This window comes from Aulostomus chinensis, chromosome 9 (assembly GCF_037954235.1).
Source record: "Aulostomus chinensis isolate RoL2024-O1b breed Wild chromosome 9, RoL_Achi_v1.0, whole genome shotgun sequence".
In the NCBI taxonomy this organism is placed as follows: Eukaryota; Metazoa; Chordata; class Actinopteri; order Syngnathiformes; family Aulostomidae; genus Aulostomus; species Aulostomus chinensis.
This window is the reverse complement of record NC_141328.1, coordinates 13,231,664-13,251,568: the sequence shown is the minus strand read 5'-3', so window position 1 is coordinate 13,251,568 and position 19,905 is coordinate 13,231,664. Positions and strand designations below refer to the sequence as shown.

Below are 19,905 nucleotides of genomic sequence, written 5' to 3'. Positions count from 1 at the left end.
CAGCCCTCCCCCCCCCCCCCCCCCCCCATGACCCTTAACAGGAATATGAGTAGAAAATGGATGGATGGATGGATAGATGGATGGTGATTTATCACAAAAATGAATACAAATCTAAACCAACAGATAAACATACAGTATTAATCAAAAACACATCATTTAAGACACCCTAAAAAAAGAGAAGTGGTGAATCAATAAAAACAAAAACAGTTAAAACAGTTTTATGTGTATGAAACTATAGGCCTATGATTTTCAGTTTGTTCGTCTCTAATTTTGTACCTAAAAAGTCAAGTTCCACAGCCGGGGAATACATAGAGACATTTTTTTTTAATCACACTTTTAACTGTCTTTGTGAAGAGAAGATTAAAGCTTTTCTCAGAATCTGTGGTGGCACAGCATCCAGCACAGATGCCGTGAAATGAAAAAGTCTCCAGAGTAAATTGATATAAAGCAGCTTGAACAACTTCTCGACATTCAAATATTTTTTTGTGATTAACAGACATTTTTCAAAAAAGTGACATCTGCTCCAACAACTCAATGAATTTTTTTTTTTTTCTGCTTTGGCATACAATTCATATCTGTATTGAAGATCTCTCATCCTGAAAGCAACTGTGGGAATATTAGTTTCATGATATTGCTCTTTATCTGTACAAAGAACCATTGGCTCTCTCAATCACCATGCCAGGATTTTAGATTTGGCTGGGCGTTTTAATAAAGCTATAGAACCTATGTCTGCCTTTCTTAGACTTCAGGCTGATAATGCAACTTTTCTTTTTCTAAAACATTTTTGAATGTAGAGACAGCTTTTTATTTACTCAACTCTTCACAATTACTCTTATTCACACTAGGCACAAACTGAATGAAAGTTAAGCTTGTTTTTTGGTGTGAATTGTGACTGCTCAATCAATTAGCTGAGAACATATTTAAGGAAGCCAGATCATCCAAACAAGGTGGTTAAGGGCAGAGGATGTTGTTATGATGCCATGTGAAGCCCTTTGAGACAAACTGTTTGTGAAAACGGGCTCTACAAATAAAATTGCCTTGCCTTGCCTTAACTAGTTGTTTGAGCTGATTGCACAGAGGCACAGAGACCATAAACACAGCAAGGGTGCGGTTCACCGAGGTGAAAAAGATTGAACCAAGGGCTGAAGGCATAATTTAAAGCCTCTGATTAGATGCTGATTCCCTAGCCATAGTCCACAGCACTGTGGTGCCATACACTGGTGTTATATATATATATATATATATATATATATATATATATATATATATATATATATATATATATATATATATATATATACACATATATATGTATATATATGTATGTATGTATATATATATATACATATATATGTATATATGTATGTATGTATGTATATATATGTATATATGTATGTATGTATATATGTATATATGTATATATGTGTGTATATATATGTATACACACACACGTATATATACAGTATATATATATGTATATATGTATATATGTGTGTATATATATATGTATACACACGTATATATACAGTATATATATATATATATATATATATATATATATATATATATATATATATATATATATATATATATATATATATATATATATATATATATATATATATGTACTGGTTACCGGGGGGGGGGAGTCAAAGAAAGAATATAAGACAAACACATTATTTGAATATTTTCTAATCAAACTCATTGCCCTAAACCTGTTGTAACAGATTATAATTACTCAGTTATAATTACTTGAGTAACTTTTTGGATAATTGCACTGGTGACCACATTGTTTTTTTCGTTTTATTTTCATTCCTGCCTGATGGGAATGGGATGTACTTTGAGACATGCAGGATGCTGCGGTGGTATGCTGGACACGCCCTTCATTACATTCTCTTGCTCTAAGCAGTTAAGAATCTGATTCAGTCTTTGGGAATCTGTTGTTTCATTTTTTCACAAAAGTTTTATGGGGTATGACGGTATTACATTGAACAAAAGTAGTTCTTTTAAAGGTCTTTTTGGAAAAAAATATCCCGACAGTCATCGGTCATCAATTGCATATTCATATTCATATCATAAAGTACATTTCACAGACACTCCCTTTCTATTAAGCGGATGTATTGCAGAGCGTAGTCGTCGTCACCAGAGGGCAAGCACAGGCTACGTGCTGTACGGGTGTGACAGGCAGACAGGCAGCTCAGCAGAATGAAATGGTAAACGGTGTTAGTGGCTGTGGGATTAAATTGACAGGAGGACAAGTAAAGGGAAAAAAATGTGACTGCCCTTATTTGGGATTATTAGGTTTTAAATCCAGTAATAAAAGTGGGCCAGCCTATACAGAAGAAGTTGAGTGCAGAAATTGCCTTAAAAGTGTCGTGGCTGAAGACGGAGGAGCCGGCTTTGCCATGCTCCTACTACGATGTACAGTAGTTTTCTGTCCGTGCAGAGGATATTGCCTTCGGCAGTGTCCCAAACAAGTGGCGTTTTGCCAGTTCAGTTTTACAGTCTTGTTCAGATTCTGTTGATGTGATTGTTGTACCTATCATGGCTTTTACCCTATGCCCAAAGAATAGGTCATTGCTGACTTTTGCTTGCCAATTGATGAAATCCACTAAATCAGAAAACCTGGCTCCTTTCCAAGTTCTCTTTTTTTAAATTTCACATGCTTTGCAGCTCCAGTGTTCTCTCCTTTCATTGGAATTTTTGAAATAACGATTGTCATATCTCTGGGGTCATCTCATTCATGTACTCGATGTCATCCATAGTGTTTCAGCATCTAGTCAGTGTCAGAGCATATCTAATCCTTTCCTGTCTTCTGTTTCTATCTGTGGCCATTCAAGGGCTTTACTCATGAGGGCAAGTGCAATTCACAGTTCATCACCATAGTGTTGTTGGAGGCGCTTCCTAACTTCACCATTACCTTCATCTGGCCTCATGTGTTCACAGCTTCAAACAGGGTCTTAAGGTTCTCCACTTGTGAACAGTTGCAGATGAAACAGTTGATCACGTTGACAATCGTAGTCTGCTCAAAGGCTCAAATGAACTATAGCTCTCTGGGGAATGTTTGAATGCAACCAGCTTTCTTCTTTGTGGATGTTTGACTGACAACCTTTGAAATACTGTCACTTGGCTGTATATCATCACAACCATCATCATGGTTTTCACCGTCAACTTTATCTACTTTAGGACTGCTTTGTAGCTTTTAAATCCAATCTCTTGTTTCCTAAAAAAGTCTTCAATTTCTACACATTTTGGAAAATACCAGATAGGTATAATGGCCTTTTCATCTTCATCATCATGACAAGGTGTTATTTCTGCTAAAACAACAATTACTTTCAGTACCCACAGGTTCTGATTGGTGTTTTGATGCACACAAACTGTCCTCTTTGCATGGTGGTTTGTAAGACTTCACTAGCACAACACCAGGTCTTGGGAAGACAGAAATCTGCAGTTAAATTTCTGCTTACTCACAACATTCAAGATCCACATGTCAATTTTAGTCCTTGTAAAGCAAGTTTTCTTCCTCTATGCTTGACTATAAGTCTATCCATATGCTTTGCATCTTTAACTAGCGATGGTTATATAAATATGTGTGTGTGTGTGTGTGTGTGTGTGTGTGTGTGTGTGTGTGTGTGTGTGTGTGTGTGTGTGTGTGTGTGTGTGTGTGTTGCGTGGGTTCTCTCTGGGTACTCTGGCTTCCTCCCCGAGTCCAAAGACGTGCAGGAGGGGAAATTGGTTAATTGGCCGAAGACTGCTGGGATAGGCTCCAGCCCCCCCTCCCGTGACCCTTAACAGGATAAGTGGTTGAAAAATGGATAGACGTGTATATATATATGTGTGTGTGTGTGTGTGTGTGCGTGTGAGTGTGTGTGTGTGAGTGAGTGAGTGAGTGTCTGGTCTTTATTTCTTCATTGATCTACAAAAAAGGCAGCATGATCATTGTAGGAGAGAAATCTCTGTGGGTGATTTTATCTCAGAAGGATTGTAATGTGAAATGAAACCAAGAATAAAATACTGACTAGTCAACACAGCAGCCTTTTAAAGGTGATCAAAATTCTAATCAAGGCTGATGAAACTCAAACCATGTCCATAGAAAATCAGCAGTCACTGACTAAATTATATATTTTATTTTATATATTTAGTACAACAGACTCCCTTTAGCCCTTGGCTTTCCTCAGTGTTACATCATTTTTTGGTCGAACCCGTTTAAAGATTGAGCCAGGACCTTCCAGGAATCAGACAGCTGCCAGTCACCCTAGAAGCAACAAATAAATATTATTTTGAAAAATCATAAACATATAATGATAAACAGACAATCCCACTTGTACGATATTTAAGGATCAGAGACCAAATGGATCTATCGCCATGCATGTAGATGTGTATATGATAAAATATTCACATTATACACGTTCATCAAAACAGTATAGTTAATGACAATGAACAAATAACATGAAGGGGGTAGTGATAGATGTAGTTTATGTATCTCAAGCGACAGCCACATCCACTCTAGAGTCTGTAAAGGAATTGTAATAGGCATGAAGAGGAATTCTGTGAATCTGTGCTTGACTACTCGTCCTCATCGACTGGAAGTCTTTCTCAGTGAAATGAATGGTCATTGTAGGAACTGAAATTGATTTGCAAGAACGGTGTTGTGTTCCAAGTTTCGTTCTGTTAGTGTTGTGTTTTTTGATCCAGTGTTTCTGTTAGCGTTTGTTTTTCATGCAGTTCTGAGGCTGGTGGGAGGCGGGGCCAGGTGACACTGAGCTCACACCTGATTACTATTGGCTCGTTTGGCCAGCCTATATCTGTCGGCACTGCCAGTGGTTCAGTGCCGGATGATTCCTTCTCCTGACCGCACGTATCTTCTTGTGCTTTCGGCTCCAGTCCTCCTACCAGTGCCTACCACTCGCAGTGTGCTTGCCGGTAGTAGTTTTGCTTTGGTTCTTTGTTTAGTCTTGTTATCCCTCAGAGGTGTTTTTGGTTTTGTCATTTCCCTCACCTTTGTGTGAGGCGCTTTATATTAACCTTTTTCCAGGCGAAGTTCTCCGGTTTTATTTTACTTGTCCCACGTGACTTTGTTTTGCACTTTCTGAATAAACTTTGTTACTCCTGCCTCTACCTACCAGGTCCTGGCCTTTGTCTCCAGAGCAGAAGGTAACAAACAGAATGTATAAGTATAAAGAGAACTGAAAGTTCACATAGGATGTTCATGTCATTTCAAAGTAAATGAATTCAGTGCCATTAAATTCAATTTCAAGTTTGTTGCAGTGCAATTCCAAATAATAACAATATCTAATTATACTCGTCAAATCTAGTTTTTAATGGAATTGCAATGTATTCAAGCTACCCAGTTCAAATATAAAACTTTCAAAATTCAGTTTCTAATGGCACATTTTCAGCCCATATTTTTTGTTCCTTAATGAAAGTTTTGTTCTGTTCGTTTTTGTCCTTGATAATTTTGTCCCTGTCTCACTCTTCGTTATATCTGTCAAATCATGATTGTATTAGGTTTGTTACAGTGTTACTGTGTCTATATTCAGGTTGCTCTCAATCATAAGATGATCCATCAACTTTGAACATCTCTGTCCGCTCTGAGCCGCAATCATCTTGCTATCAATATGCCTTTGTTCTCTTAGTCTGTCCTTATCAATCTAGCTAAATGTCCTTCTCATATTTAGAGCAGACGGGCTGATGAAAACATGGGATACTAACAGCAGCTCAATATGCTGTGACAAGGACAGGGCTAGTCTTTACTAAGGATGCCTTTTATCTGTGAGATATGGCAAACTCATTAGCAGCAAAGACTTGCGTCATATTGTTGGCGGTATTGAAACAATGCATCAGTATTAAATGAAGTCTTTTGTGTTGATTATTATTATTGTGGTTTCAGTCGACTTTAAGTAGCATTATGATAAGCCTATTCCTTGCTGCTTTATTTTAGAGTGGGGAACAACTCTAATTGAGTTGAGCAGACAGACGTGTGTCACTTTGAATAGTTGTGGACCACATAGAATAACTTTGATCTCAGTCTTTATTTGCACGTGAAGGTGATTTTAGCGAAAGATTAAATTTTTGTCATGCACCAGTTAGGGGAAAATGTAGTTGGGTACAGTTCATCCAGTTTCCATGTAATGTGCCAAAAAAATTACTGCTAAATCATTAAGTACATGTACTCAAAATATTTTAGTGACGTAACTGTACTTCTAAACATAGGCTGCCACTGATCATATCCATATATGTGTCTGATACATGGTGGTGCAGTGGTTAGCACTGTCTCCTCACAGCAAGAAGGTTCTGGATTTGAGCCCCGGCTTAAGCACAGGATCTTTCTGTGTGGAGTCTCCATGTTCTCCCTGTGCCTGTGTGGGTTCTCTCTGGTACTCCAGCTTCCTCCCACAGTCCAAAGACATGCAGGAGAGGAAATCGGTTAATTGGCTGAAGACTGCTGGGATAGACTCCAGCCCCCTGTGGTCCTTAACAAGATAAACGGTAGAAAAATGGATGATGTGTGTGTGTGTGTGTGTGTGTACACACGCATATAGATAGACCCTGGGGCACAAGGTCTTTCTGTGTGGAGTTCTCCTTGTGCCAGCATGGGTTCTCCGGGCCCTCTGGGGGACCCTGCCTCTTGCCCAAAGGCAGTTGTGATATGCTTCAGTCCCCCGTGAACCTTAACAGGATAAATGGTAGAAAATGGATGGATGTTTCTGACATTATAGCATGTTGGCAGATTTTAGATTGGCACCTTTTCAGTGATACACACCTGCATACATGATCTGTGTCTTCCTTTTAAAGGTTACAACCTACAAGACTATGGCCTCTGGAGGACCTGACTTCGAATGATCCCTCCTTTCAAGAAAGGATTCTGCCATTTTACCAATTTTAAAAAGTAAAACTCAATTGTAATCTGACATTCTGAGAAATTCACTTAGTTTTAAGTCCCGAACAGACTGAAGGCCTCAGGATGTTATCATTGTGCCAACTTCACACAAAAGCTGAGGTGTATGGACCCTTTGGGTTGTGGAATTGCTATATTGATCTGTTTGGCCTTAATTCCACCCACAACCTCAGTACTCAAGTGGAAATATAGCTCCCTCAAAGGACATTTCATGTAAAATCAGCAGTGTACAAACCAATGTTTGTAGAGGTCTTCATACTCTCGTATCATTTCATCTCCCATCAGGGTTTTTGAGCACATGGTTGCCATTATAAGTGTATTATCTATTTTTATCTGTAAATACCTGTACTCTTAGTGCCCTTGACTGTTTGTTTTTATTGCGTACTATTTATAATTCCTTGTTAATTGCCTGTTTGCTCTGTGGGTCTGAGGACTAAAATTTCATCTGTGCTGTCGAGCATATATGGTACATTTGACAATAAAGCTGACTTTGACTTCAAAAGTCACAAAATACTTGAACAAGGAGTTGATACAACAAATGATTACATCACTAATTTTTCACTTGATTGATTTGAAGTGCTTGAAAACAGGCCTCCAAATTCTTTGAACACAAAACCAGTTTACAGTAAATCCCATCAAAACAGTGAATGTCGTAAACATTCATAAGATTCATTCCCTTTTATCCAACGGCTGAAAGAAGCGCAGCAGATATTAGCCAATACTTAAATCAAAGTGACCCACATTCCCTCAAGATGAAGAGATTCTTTTCACAGGAGATACAAGCAGGATTACAGCAGGAAGATTCAGCTCAGTGAAATTTATATACAACAATAAAATGTTCTGCTCAAGTCAACTTCTTGATCTGGACTCTATAAATAAAGACCATAAAAATATAAACAAGGGCCATACTTGTTTGGCTGGATTGTTAACAGGAGTGGCACCACTTCAATAATGAAGGCCTTCATCACTGTGACATTACAATGTATCATCCTTCATATAGAAGGACATATATCACTTCATCTTTATGACATACCATTACTAGGTACAGAGGTATCACAATATACTGTACCACAAACTCAAAGCTTCTACAACTGTTCTGTTAGGTTTTTTTTGTTGTTGTTGGTATAATTTTTTTTTTTGTCAGGATACCAGTAGGACTTCTTGATATCAGCCACTTCTTCTATGTACCATTGATACATGTTATGCAGTGGCTTGTCCCTCCATCATGGTTCATCCTTCTCCTCTGTATCATCAGATTTCTGCTGCCTGAGGTTTTCACTTAGCAATTTATCTTTGGGGGGCATCTTCCTGATGTATTCTTGGATCTTGGCTGGAACACTAATCAGTCCTTGGCCTAGCTCTGCCGAGTGAACATTCTCAGGATGCTGGAGCTGGGGTGAAACCTCCTTGCATTGTGAGGAGCTTCCCTGTCTTGACGTCTTACAGACTTGCAGAGTGTATGTGTTGATGGCCTAGAACTTGTTCCTCCCATTAAGCTGACTTCTTAGGGCCTCCCCTACCCTGTGGAGCTTTTTTGCTTTGGCTGAGTTCCTTGAGGCCTCCCCATGATTTCAGTTTGTCTGCAGTATCCAAAGGTAGTTGTAGCTGTCCTGAACATTTGCAGTGCTGCCTTCTGGTGGGTCAGCCCCATCTGTTCAGATCATCTTTTCTCTCTCCAATACAAAAAGCAAAACTCATGGCAGCAGAAGAGACAGTCTCAAAGAGTGGCTATGGGCTCCAATTCCAATTCCAAAGTGGAGTAGCCATCAGTCACCTCCTTTACATGGATGATATCAAGCTGTATGCTGGGAATCCAGGAATGAACCACTGGAAGGTTATTTGTTTACAGCTCTGCAGTAAATTAATGTCCCTTCATGAGGATTATGATGAGTTACAGTGGTGTTGATACGCACTAAGTTTTACTGATGGGTGTATTTTATGGTGTGTCCATCCCATTTAAATGAATTAGATAACAAAAATATTAAGAACAGCTCTTTAATAGGGCAAAATAAAACTGAGTGGAAGGTTATGTGCTTGAATGGACATGGAAAAAGTATACTAATGTATCTCTTGTCCTCAGGAAGGTATATGTCTGGTCAAATAAAATCTCATTTGATTTTCTTCTTTTATGTAAAATACAGTATAATGACAAAAAAAACAGAACAAATATTTGTCTATGTGGAGTGAGATAATATTTGCTCTGGATAAAGAGGCAAATATAAAAGACATGCAGTTATTTGTACAGAACACATTCAGCTGTACTGCCATCTTTCAAAGATATGTAAACTTAGTGAAAAGAGGGTGATAACAGAGGTGGCACGGTGGTGCAGTGGTTAGTTCTGTCGCAGGTTCCTCTTCAACACTGTGACCAGGCTCACCAAGAACCATAGTGCTGTTGAGCCATGCATCCCCCCAACTCTCAGCAGTAACGACTTCCTATCTTTCTTTACTGAAAAGATTGTGAATATTAGAACAAAGATTGCCAGTAATGGAGGACAGACTACAGTCCCCATAGAAGCACCTCGCAGACTTGGTGCATACTTGGACACCTTCTCCCCCATCGACCTGTCAGAATTAACTTCTGCAGTCACTTCCTCCAAGTCAGCCACTTGTCTGCTGGATCCCATCCCAACAAGCCTCCTTAAGGATGCCTTCCCTCTAGTCAACACGTCCATATTAAATCAAATTAATCTTTCCTTAGTCACAGGTTATGTGCCACAGGCCTTTAAGGAGGCTGTCATCAACCCTTTACTTAAAAAACCTTCTCTTGACCCAGATGTGTTAGCCAACTATAGGCCTATATCCAACCTCCCCTACATCTCCAAGATCCTCAAGAAGGTTGTCCTGGAGCAGCTACATGAACATCTGCACAGCAACGAGCTCTTTGAAGCCTTCCAGTCTGGATTCAGGGAACACCATAGCACTGAAACAGCACTTGTCAGAGTCTCTAATGATCTTCTCATAGCTTCAGACAGAGGTCTTGTCTCTTTACTTGTCCTTTTGGACCTCAGTGCTGCATTTGACACCATCAACCACAGCATCCTACTTCAGAGACTAGACCATGAAATTGGGATTAAAGGAACTGCCCTAAAATGGTTGAAGTCATACTTATCAGATAGGTTTCAGTTTGTTAATGTTAATAATGACTACTCAGAGTACAGCAGAGTTACATATGGTGGACCACAAGGTTCAGTTTTAGGACCGATTCTCTTCAATCTTTACATGCTTCCATTCGGTGACATAATCCGGAAGCACTCAATCAACTTCCACTGTTATGCAGATGACACACAACTTTACTTGTCAATGGAGCCAGACGACACAAGCCAGTTTACTAATCTGCAAGACTGCCTAAAAGACATTAAATCCTGGATGTTTTCTAACTTCTTACTGCTAAATTCAGATAAAACTGAGGTCATCGTGTTTGGACCTAAACACCTCAGGGACACACTCTTGAATCGGATCACTACTCTAGATGGCATCACCTTGACCCCGAGTACAACTGCAAGGAACCTTGGAGTCATTTTTGACCAGGACCTGTCCTTCAGCTCCCACATGAAGCATGTGACTAGGACCGCCTTCTTCCATCTGCGAAGTATCGCTAAGATTAGGAATATCCTTTCCCAGAGTGATGCTGAGAAACTGGCGCATGCATTTATCACTTCTAGGCTGGACTACTGCAACTCTCTCCTGTCAGGATGTCCTAAATACTCCCTAAAGAGTCTCCAGCTGGTCCAGAATGCTGCAGCAAGGGTTTTGATGGGAGTTAAGAAGAGAGAACACATCTCTCCCACTTTAGCTTCTCTCCACTGGCTTCCTGTAGGATTTAGAATAGACTTCAAAATCCTTCTGCTGACTTATAAGGCTCTCAATGATAAAGCTCCATCCTATTTGAAAGAGCTCATTAGTCCCTACTGTCCCACCAGAGCACTCCGCTCCCAGAATGCAGGTCTTTTAGTGATTCCCAGTATCAATAAAAACAGACTGGGAGGTAGAGCCTTTAGTTACCGGGCTCCTCTACTTTGGAACCAGCTCTCTCCATGGGTCAGAGAGGCAGACACTTTAACTACGTTTAAGTCCAGGCTTAAGACCTTCCTCTATGACAGAGCCTTCAGTTAGGACTGGTTCAGGTAGCTCTGAACCATTGATAGCTATGCTGCTATAGGCTTAGACTGCTGGGGGACACATCAGATTACATGGAGCCCTTCCCTCCTCTCCTCTCCTCTCCTCTCTTCTCCTCTCCCCCTCTCTCCTCCTCTCCTCCCCGCACATTTTTGGAACTGTCATTACCATTACTTGTTGCACTTTGTAGTTTGGCCTTGGTGTCACGCAGTCTCTCTGTGTTTCCACAGATCCACCAGAGCCCCAACCGCCGCCTGCATCGCCCCCCCCCCCCTCCTCTTATTCCCTACTGTTACACCGGCCTGCGCTCCCCTTCCATGAACCAGTCTGCCATCCAGTCCCCCATCAAGCTGGCTTGCTCTCCCTGCCTCCCCTACCAGAAGCTTCCTTCTTCAACTGTTATTAACATTTCCATGTTTCCCACATTTTGTATTGTAAACTGTTTTCTGTGACAACATCTACTGCACGTCTGTCAATCCTGGGTGAGGGATCCCTCCTCTGTTGCTCACCCTGAGGTTTCTCAGATTTTTCCCTGTTAAAAGGGTTTTCTATGGAGTTTTTCCTCAGTCGATGTGAGGGTCTAAGGGCAGAGGATGTTGTTATGATGCCATGTAAAGCCCTTTGAGACAAACTGTTGTGAAAACGGGCTCTACAAATAAAATTGCCTTGCCTTGCCTTGCCTCACAGCAAGACGGTTCCAGGTTCGAGTCCTGGCTCAGGCTCAGGATCTTTCTGTGTGGAGTTTACATGTTCTCCCTGTTCCTGTGTGGGTTCTCTCTGGTACTCCAGCTTCCTCCTACAGTCCAAAGATATCAAGAGGGGACGAGGCTGATTGATACTCTAAATTGATCGTAGGTTTGACTGTGAATGTGAGTGGTTGTCTGTCTCTCTATGTTGCCCCTGTGATGGACTGGCGACCTGTCCAGGGTGAACCCCACCTCTTGTCCGTAGCCGCTGGGATAGGCTCCAGCCCCCCTGTTACCCTTAACAGGAATAAGCAGAGGAAAATGGATGGATGGGTGATAATAGAATGCTTAATTATATTTTATTGGTTTGAAATTCAAACTAGTCACTATTAACTGAGGAGAATTAGGAAAAGCAAGGTTATGGACAAGATGAAAAATCAGAGGTCAAGAAGTTTATAATTTATTGATCCCACTTGTGTTCTGTTTGCTTTTCTACCGATAATTAACCAGCAGAGGGCAGTCTTCATCGACAAATTCTTTCTCTTTCATACCCTGACTTCAAGCTTTAACTATTGATTTCATGCCAGTGCATTTACTGCTGCTGCCAAACACTCCCAAAACTTGAACACACACACACACACACACACACACACACACACACACACACACACACACACACACACACACACACACACTTGCAGCACAGGTAGTGACAGGACACCATAAGACAAATCCACTGGTGGTTTATGAAATACAACAATTTACACTTTTAGAAATATTAGTGTGTAATTATTATGAATGTCTTGTGGTAGCAGGAAGCAGTGTTGACTCACCCAAAAGTGACTCAATACCAATACCTTTGCTTTGCCTATATTTCTATCACTTCCTTTGGCAGCTGAATGTGTTGTCTTGCTAGGACCAGATGGTGGCTAATCATGATCTTCTGCCTCTGTTTCACTACCTCCTCATCCTTTCATCATGATCTTAGGGTAAACTACATATTGCAGTGACTCAATGTGACATCTTATTGTATGATGTGGTCTTACAAGCAAGGGTAACTACCTGCTTAGCATGCTAACAAACTAAATCCAGTACTCAGAATAGTTACACGTACATGAAATCCAAATATATTTAATGTTATTTCTAATTATTTATTGCTATGTACAATATTTTATGCTTTGTGTTGTACAAACTTCCTTTAGAATAGAATGTTTGATAGGTGGAGGGAACAGTTTCAAGCTGAAATCCAACTATATCTAGTCAGACTAAGATAATTTTATAAGAATAAAATGTGCACTGATTTATTTATTTATTGGTCAACAACAAAAAATTTACATTTTTCTATCCAAAAAATCATGGTCCTATCTCTTTTCACAACTATAACCTGCATTATGTTATTGATAACTTACATAAAGTCTTTCTGTATGTGCATAAACTGTGGGAAGTATCCTCTTGTTGTTGCTATTTTTATTATTATATTTATATCATGCATTGAACTCTAGCCATCCTAAGTCTGATGCACATAGTGCATTATTTTAATAATATTATGCAGGGATTTTTAATTAAATTGGGCAAATAATGAAAATGTACTGGAAAACGCAGTGAAAAGCAGCTACTTTGGCCTTGTATTGATGTGGGGTTTCCAAGTAGTCTCACAAGCAGAACTATATAACCTTTAGTATTCTATCTCCCTGTGTTATTGTTACGGTGTAATTTGCAGTAATCTTGTACACTGTTTGATTCAATGCCTATTGCGCAATGTACTGGTTCTCGCCTGTACAAAATACATACACAATTATCATGGTGTGAAAATGTAATGGGAACTAATGGAAAAACATAGGAGTGCACTCAGTGCAGATTCCTACCAAGGCCAACAACCAACTCTTAAATAAGCTTTTATAAATGGAATCAACACAAAATAGAATTAGAAGATGTCAGCATTGTACATAAGACAAATATTCTACATCAATGAAATATTCCCTAAAAAAATAATGAAAAAACTATGTACAAGACAATGCAATGAAAAGCAACAAATATCGCAAAATACCTTTTAATATATCAGACTTACATTCAGGACAGGATAATCTTTTATATTTACAGCTAATAGTTCGATAAAAGTACCATCCATCTTCTTCCGCTTATTCCTGTTAAGGGTGGCAGGGGGGCTGGAGCCTATCCCAGAGTATCCAGTTAGCTTAGTCCCCAATAGCATGTCTTTGGACTTTGGGAGGAAGCTGGAGTACCAGAGAGAACCCTTGCAGGCACAGGGAGAACATTCAAACTCCACACAGAAAGATCCCGTGCCCGAGCCAGAACTCAAACCTGGAACCTTCTTGCTGTGAGGCGACAGTGCTAACCACTGCACCATCGTGCCGCCTGATCAAAGTACCTTTCTTTCTTATTTCATTGTAAAATGGAAAAGAGGCAAAAGCAAAAGAAATCAGATAGAAGAAAGTGAAAAGCATCCATCCATCATCGTCGTCTTCCGCTTATTCCTTTCTATTAAGGGTCGCAGGTGGGCTGGAGCCTATCCCAGCAGCCTTCAGGTGAGAGGCGGGGTTCACCCTGGACAGGTCGCCAGTCCATCACAGGGCCAACATACAGAGACGAACAACCATTCACACTCACATTCACACCCACCTCTCGCCCGTAGATGCTGGGATAGGCTCCAGCCCCCCGTGACCCTTAACAGGAATAAGCAGAAGAAAATGGATGGATGGATGGATGGAAGATGATGTTGTGGGACTGTATAAAAAGAAAAATACAATACAATAAAAGAAAATAATATGTGCAAATCAAATCACTTCAGGAAATACAAAAATTGAGACATGAACAGCACAGTGAGAGGCCATGGCACTCTTAAGTGTGTGGACGTAATCTGTCTGACTCAAATTTCCTGCTGCGTCATCCTCAGTGGAAAGACCGGATTTAGGATCTGTCATCCAGGCCAGGCCAGGTCATGGTGACACACTGCGTGTCCACAGTTTGTTCTCACAACAGATTAAAGGCCTGGATTAGGATTAGTCAGATCTACATATACCTGTGTACACTTCCCAGCTTTGGACTGGGTGAGAAGAAGTGAGGTCAGGAAGCCAGGGTTGTGTTTTCCTGTGTCTGACGTGGCAAACTGTTAAAACAGGAAAAGCTTCAGCTGGTAGTAATAAAGTGAAAGAGTGGTCATGGACATATTGGGAGTAACGTGTTACAAGTAACGTGTGACTGCAATCAGAATATATTTGTCTGTATTTTGTTTTAACTTGAGTAATAACATTAGAGTTTCTAATCAAAAAATAATTTCATTATTTGCATTATTTCAAAGTCCTCAACTCTCTGAATAATAGGAGGTCAGGAAAACCAATCAAAGAGAGATGTGGGTATATGTAAGGCAATGAAATGTAACTCGTGGTGTGAGTAATCCAGTAAAGTGAGTCAGTAATTAAAAAAAGATTCACACATAATGTGTAAAAGTCACTGGTCATGACTGAGAAATAATGCACATATAGAACAAGATAATAAAAAATGTTACATACATACATCATTTTTCTGAGAATGGACTAAAGAAACTCTCAAACAGCAGTAGTTGTAGGACCATCACCTTTCACAAAATTACTGAAAAACAGTACTTCAGATACTTCAATGCTGTCATTGAGGTACATTGCACAATACATCTTTTCTGAGGAGATGAAGTCTTAGATGAAAAGGCAAGCTCTTTCAATTCATTAATTACCACAGTCACCTTATATGATGCATTAAGCACGTGATTTGTGTTCCGTAAGATCTCCAGGATTAGCACAAAATCATTTATATACATCTCTTACATTAGAGGACATGCAGTCAAAAGGAGAAAAACAAATGCTTAGATAAATACATTTTTCAATATCATCACTCAATACACTCAGAACAACATTAACAACATCGTGACAAAGCTAGGAATGGCAGTCGGTCCATTAATGGAATTATATGCACTAGGTGATATCAAACAGTCCATGAAGAATGAATGGTATATTATAAAAATGGCTGCAGATTCTGTACTCACAAAAAACTTTCATCAGTAAATCAGTGCCTTCATAACTGCATTTTGACTCGTCCAGGGAAAATGCTGCATGTGTTAATGAGGCTTCATTTTTTACAATTTTTAAATGTTTCCTATATGGACTGTAATATCTTGTCAGTCTCAATTAGCCTGACATCATATTGATATATTTCTAAACACTCATACTGCTGTGTCCGTCCTGTCAACAGTTGGTGGAATTCATTAGCTTTGATATAGCTCTTTAATTAAGATTGTGTTCAAACCTATCAGGCTTTTTTTTGTTAGTTTGTTTTTTTGGTGTATTTTCCCCTGGTTTGGGGCCAAAATGCATCACTAAAAGCAATGGGAATGGCAATGAGAACAAATAAAGCCTGCTTTATTTTTTATGACAGTGAAAGATTGGAGACCTGATTGCTGTTCATTAGATCCATTCGTGAGTGACTAGCATGTATTTCAAGAACCTCCAGTTTGAATGATATATACATTGTTCTTTAAAGACAGACCCAAGTTATGGACTCCTCATTCTGCTCCTCCCTCCAAAACAGACTGCTTGCTTCAATCAGGTTGCTGCTCTAACGCAAGCACGCAGTTGAGGCTCGCAGTTGCAACTGTTTTGCTAACGTGAACAATGGGCACAAACAATAGGTTTTGCAGAATGTCTTCCAATGGGCACAAAAAAAACCAACTAGAAAACTAGAAATTCAAAAATACATGGTGAGAAACTGATCACACTGACAAACAACACATTACGTCACATCTTGCTGCTATATGAATGTGCTATATGAGGTTGTGTCTGGGGCAGCTGAACTCACACTCTATATATTTATATGGGTGAGAGGGAAAGAGGAGGGAGAGCAGTGTTTGCTGACATTGTACCAGAAAAGCATATGATCCCTCCTACACTGCTGAGTCCTGCCCTGCTGCCCTATATGTTCTGGAACATGTTGTTCTCTAGCATGCATGCAGCATGCCAAACTGAGGTGCCAAAATATCCCCACACCACAGAGCATGTAATTCTGCAGCTGCTGTACTACTTCTGAGAGCTCACACATCACATACCAATATTAATGACCTCTTGTAAACAATTAACTGGAGAAAGAAATAGTTTTCTGTCTGGGGAACAGTCTCTCTTTTTTCATCCATAAAATTAATTTCAAAGGCTGAAACTTACATTCCGTTCCCTCAGTCTTGTACATTTTATTTTCCTGTTTAAAAGTTCCCTGAAAAGAAAAGATCAACATAAAAAAAACAACAGGCAGGAGAGGTACAAAATAGTGCTTCCAGTAGCAGTGTCCTACAGTGTTGCTAAAGGGACATCACTCTTGTCAAAACCCAGGAAACTGAGGAAGTGACCTGAGAGCGGGATTAGGAGATGGAGAATAATAATGGGCCTAAATACTGGATTATAAAAGAGCATGATATGCACATTTAATAACCCAGACGGATGGATCACCAAAAAAAAAAAACAAAAACAAAACAGAGCAAAGGAACATAAAACATCCATACACCAAAAAGTTCTCTCTTTGGTGTGCTCATCTCTGGGAGCCAATGGAAGAAGAGAACTTACCTCACAGTTATATCTTATTTGGAAAAATGTCATGTATTTATACAAGATACTCTGATTCATCACAAATGAGTGTTTTCATCATCTCCTCTGTAAATGTGATTGTAATATTTCTGAAATTATAATAATGAGGATCTTTGTACATAGGTTCTAAGTATATTCTATTGTTTCTAGCTTCATAGCATGGCTGGGCTATTTTTTGGTATTGTAACAAGCTGGTTCAACATTTTAGTTACTTAGTGAAAAATGATTCAACATAAACAGTAAAACATATTTAATAGAACAGTACCTCTGGCTTTCATCATCATTATGACAGCCTATGTATCTAAGAACTTCTAAATATTGAGGTCTTAACCAGCTCCATCTGAAAATCGCCCTGGAATCGATAGCGTCCTGATTATCCCTGCACGTATAAATGACATTGAGGTGGATTACATAATTTCACATGACTTTTATCAATATTAAAATCATTTTTGCGATTAAATGTGTTTGTCTTCAGGTAAACTGTTGTAAATAGAATGTAGAAGAAAGATATCTAACAGAATGTGTAGAACTACCTACTACATGACTTTCTTTAAGAGCTTTCAGCTCCATTGTGAGGTTTTCCTCTGTTCTAATGAAGAAGAAGAAAAAATGAAATATTTTTCTATGCCGTGCTATGCCACAAGGAAAGAAATTGATTCTGCTGTGATCAATTCATTTTAGACATGAAGTGAGAATGTTTCTGTTTGAATTTATCTTCAAATCATTTGTATTTAGATTGTCATGAATTGCACAAACAGTTAATAATATGATGCCGGGGCAGTTTTCATATGACCAACCGCATATGTTCAAACAATTGCTAAATTTGATTCTTGAGGTCTGATTCCTCATAGTCTTGCCTCTGATGTGATGCTTCTTGTGCTCCTACTGGCTGTTTGACGCTGATGTCACAGCTGTATCCATCTTCCTCGTTTCAGTAGCATCTTGTAAAATCCAACCCCCACCCCCGCCTCCTGCCTTTCAGCTCCATTTCACTGTCTATAGCCACCCTTCCCCACTCCTCCCCCATTGTGTGCTGTGTACCAGACTGAACATAAAGAGAACAGAACACTGGCATAATAGTGTGTGTGTGTGTGTGTGTGTGTGTGTGTGTGTGTGTGTGTGTGTGTGTGTGTGTGTGTGTGTGTGTGTGTGTTCTTGTACTTGCTACATATTGAGGACTAGAATACATATTTAACAAACAGCGTGCATACCGTTAATCTACAGTATCAGGTTAATCACATTGTGCTGTTAGGTGGTAACATGAAGAGGGCCTTTGCTTCTTACTATGACAACAATGACAGACAAGGCATGGCAGCCCTGATCTCCTGTGGAGTTGTTTGCAGTTCCATAATACTTACCATGGCAGGGGGTCCTCTACTTCCCCCCTGCCAATGTGATCAGCGTCTTTTGTTATTCTGACAGTTTTATCCCCATTAGCTACTACCAGAGCAGCTGCTGCTTCTACTGAAGACTAGTTACATTTCCCAAAGCGTACAACATACTGTCACATCATACAGCCAATCCTAGGTGCCTTTGGGTAAGAGGCGGGGTACACCCTAGATAGGGCTCCAGTCCATCTCAGGTCCAACATATGTAGACGGACAAGTATTTGCTCTCACAGCCTCACCTACAGTCAGTTTTAAGTATCTGATTAACCTAGTGCCATCTTGCATGTCTTTGAACTAAGTGAAATTGAACTGTGGGAGGAAGCTGGAGTACACAGAGAATATCCATGCAGGAACAGAGAGTACACAGAAGACCCCTTGCTCAAGGCAGGGCTTGAACTCTGAACCTTCTTGCTGTGAGGCGACAGAGCTAACCACTGCACCACTGTTCCGCTCCTGAAATTTGCCTTATGTAAGCTTTTGCAGTCAATGGAAATAAAGCATTTCAACATCAGCTTGTTGCTTATGGGTATGTTTGCTTTGTCAATCATTGTAAGAAATCAATTTTATATATTTTTTTGTTTTATTTTTGTTTTGTTTTTGTTTTTGTTCACCAACCAAAAAGTTGGCATATTCATAGGTTTCCTTGACCAATAGCAAACTGACATGGGATTGTGAATTAATGCAGGAAGTCCACTCTGTGGTAAACAAAACCTTACTAGACTTAACTAATGTGGGACCACTTTGCCTGGAGGTAGAGTGGACATCTGCCAACCAGTGGAGATGCTAGTTTGATCCTCACTTTCCTTGGTGACTGTGTCAAAGTGTCCTTGAGCAAGATGCTGGAGCCCTACTTGCTCCCTGGTTTGCATCAACAACCCAGAACTTCAGCATCACCAATTTTAGTGGAGCCTCTTTTGTCTTATTTTTAACAGCATTTTGTTGACACATGAAAAGCTTTGAAATCCCTGAGTGTACCCATGAGTGATTGTTATGTATTTTATGACAAAACAGAGAACTAAATTTTAAGTAATGTATGTGATAAGGCCATTGTGCAAGTATGTATCTGAAAGCCCATTCAAAAACAAAAAAACTCTAATTCTTTCCCCACACCTTCTGAGAATGTGTCCTAAATGATTCAAGCAATAAACATTGGCATTATTACTCCGACTTTGTGATGTGTGAATTAGAACTTT

General features: G+C 39.6%; 1 long non-coding RNA gene across 1 annotated transcript; it reads left to right on the top strand.

Annotated features, from left to right (window-relative positions):
• The first annotated feature begins 4,830 nt into the window (after positions 1–4,830).
• Positions 4,831–7,425, top strand: LOC147255851 (uncharacterized). Its single transcript, XR_015117726.1, has 3 exons — positions 4,831–4,923; positions 5,127–5,154; positions 6,796–7,425. It is a non-coding gene; the product is annotated as an uncharacterized LOC147255851 (long non-coding RNA).
• The last annotated feature ends 12,480 nt before the right edge of the window (positions 7,426–19,905 follow it).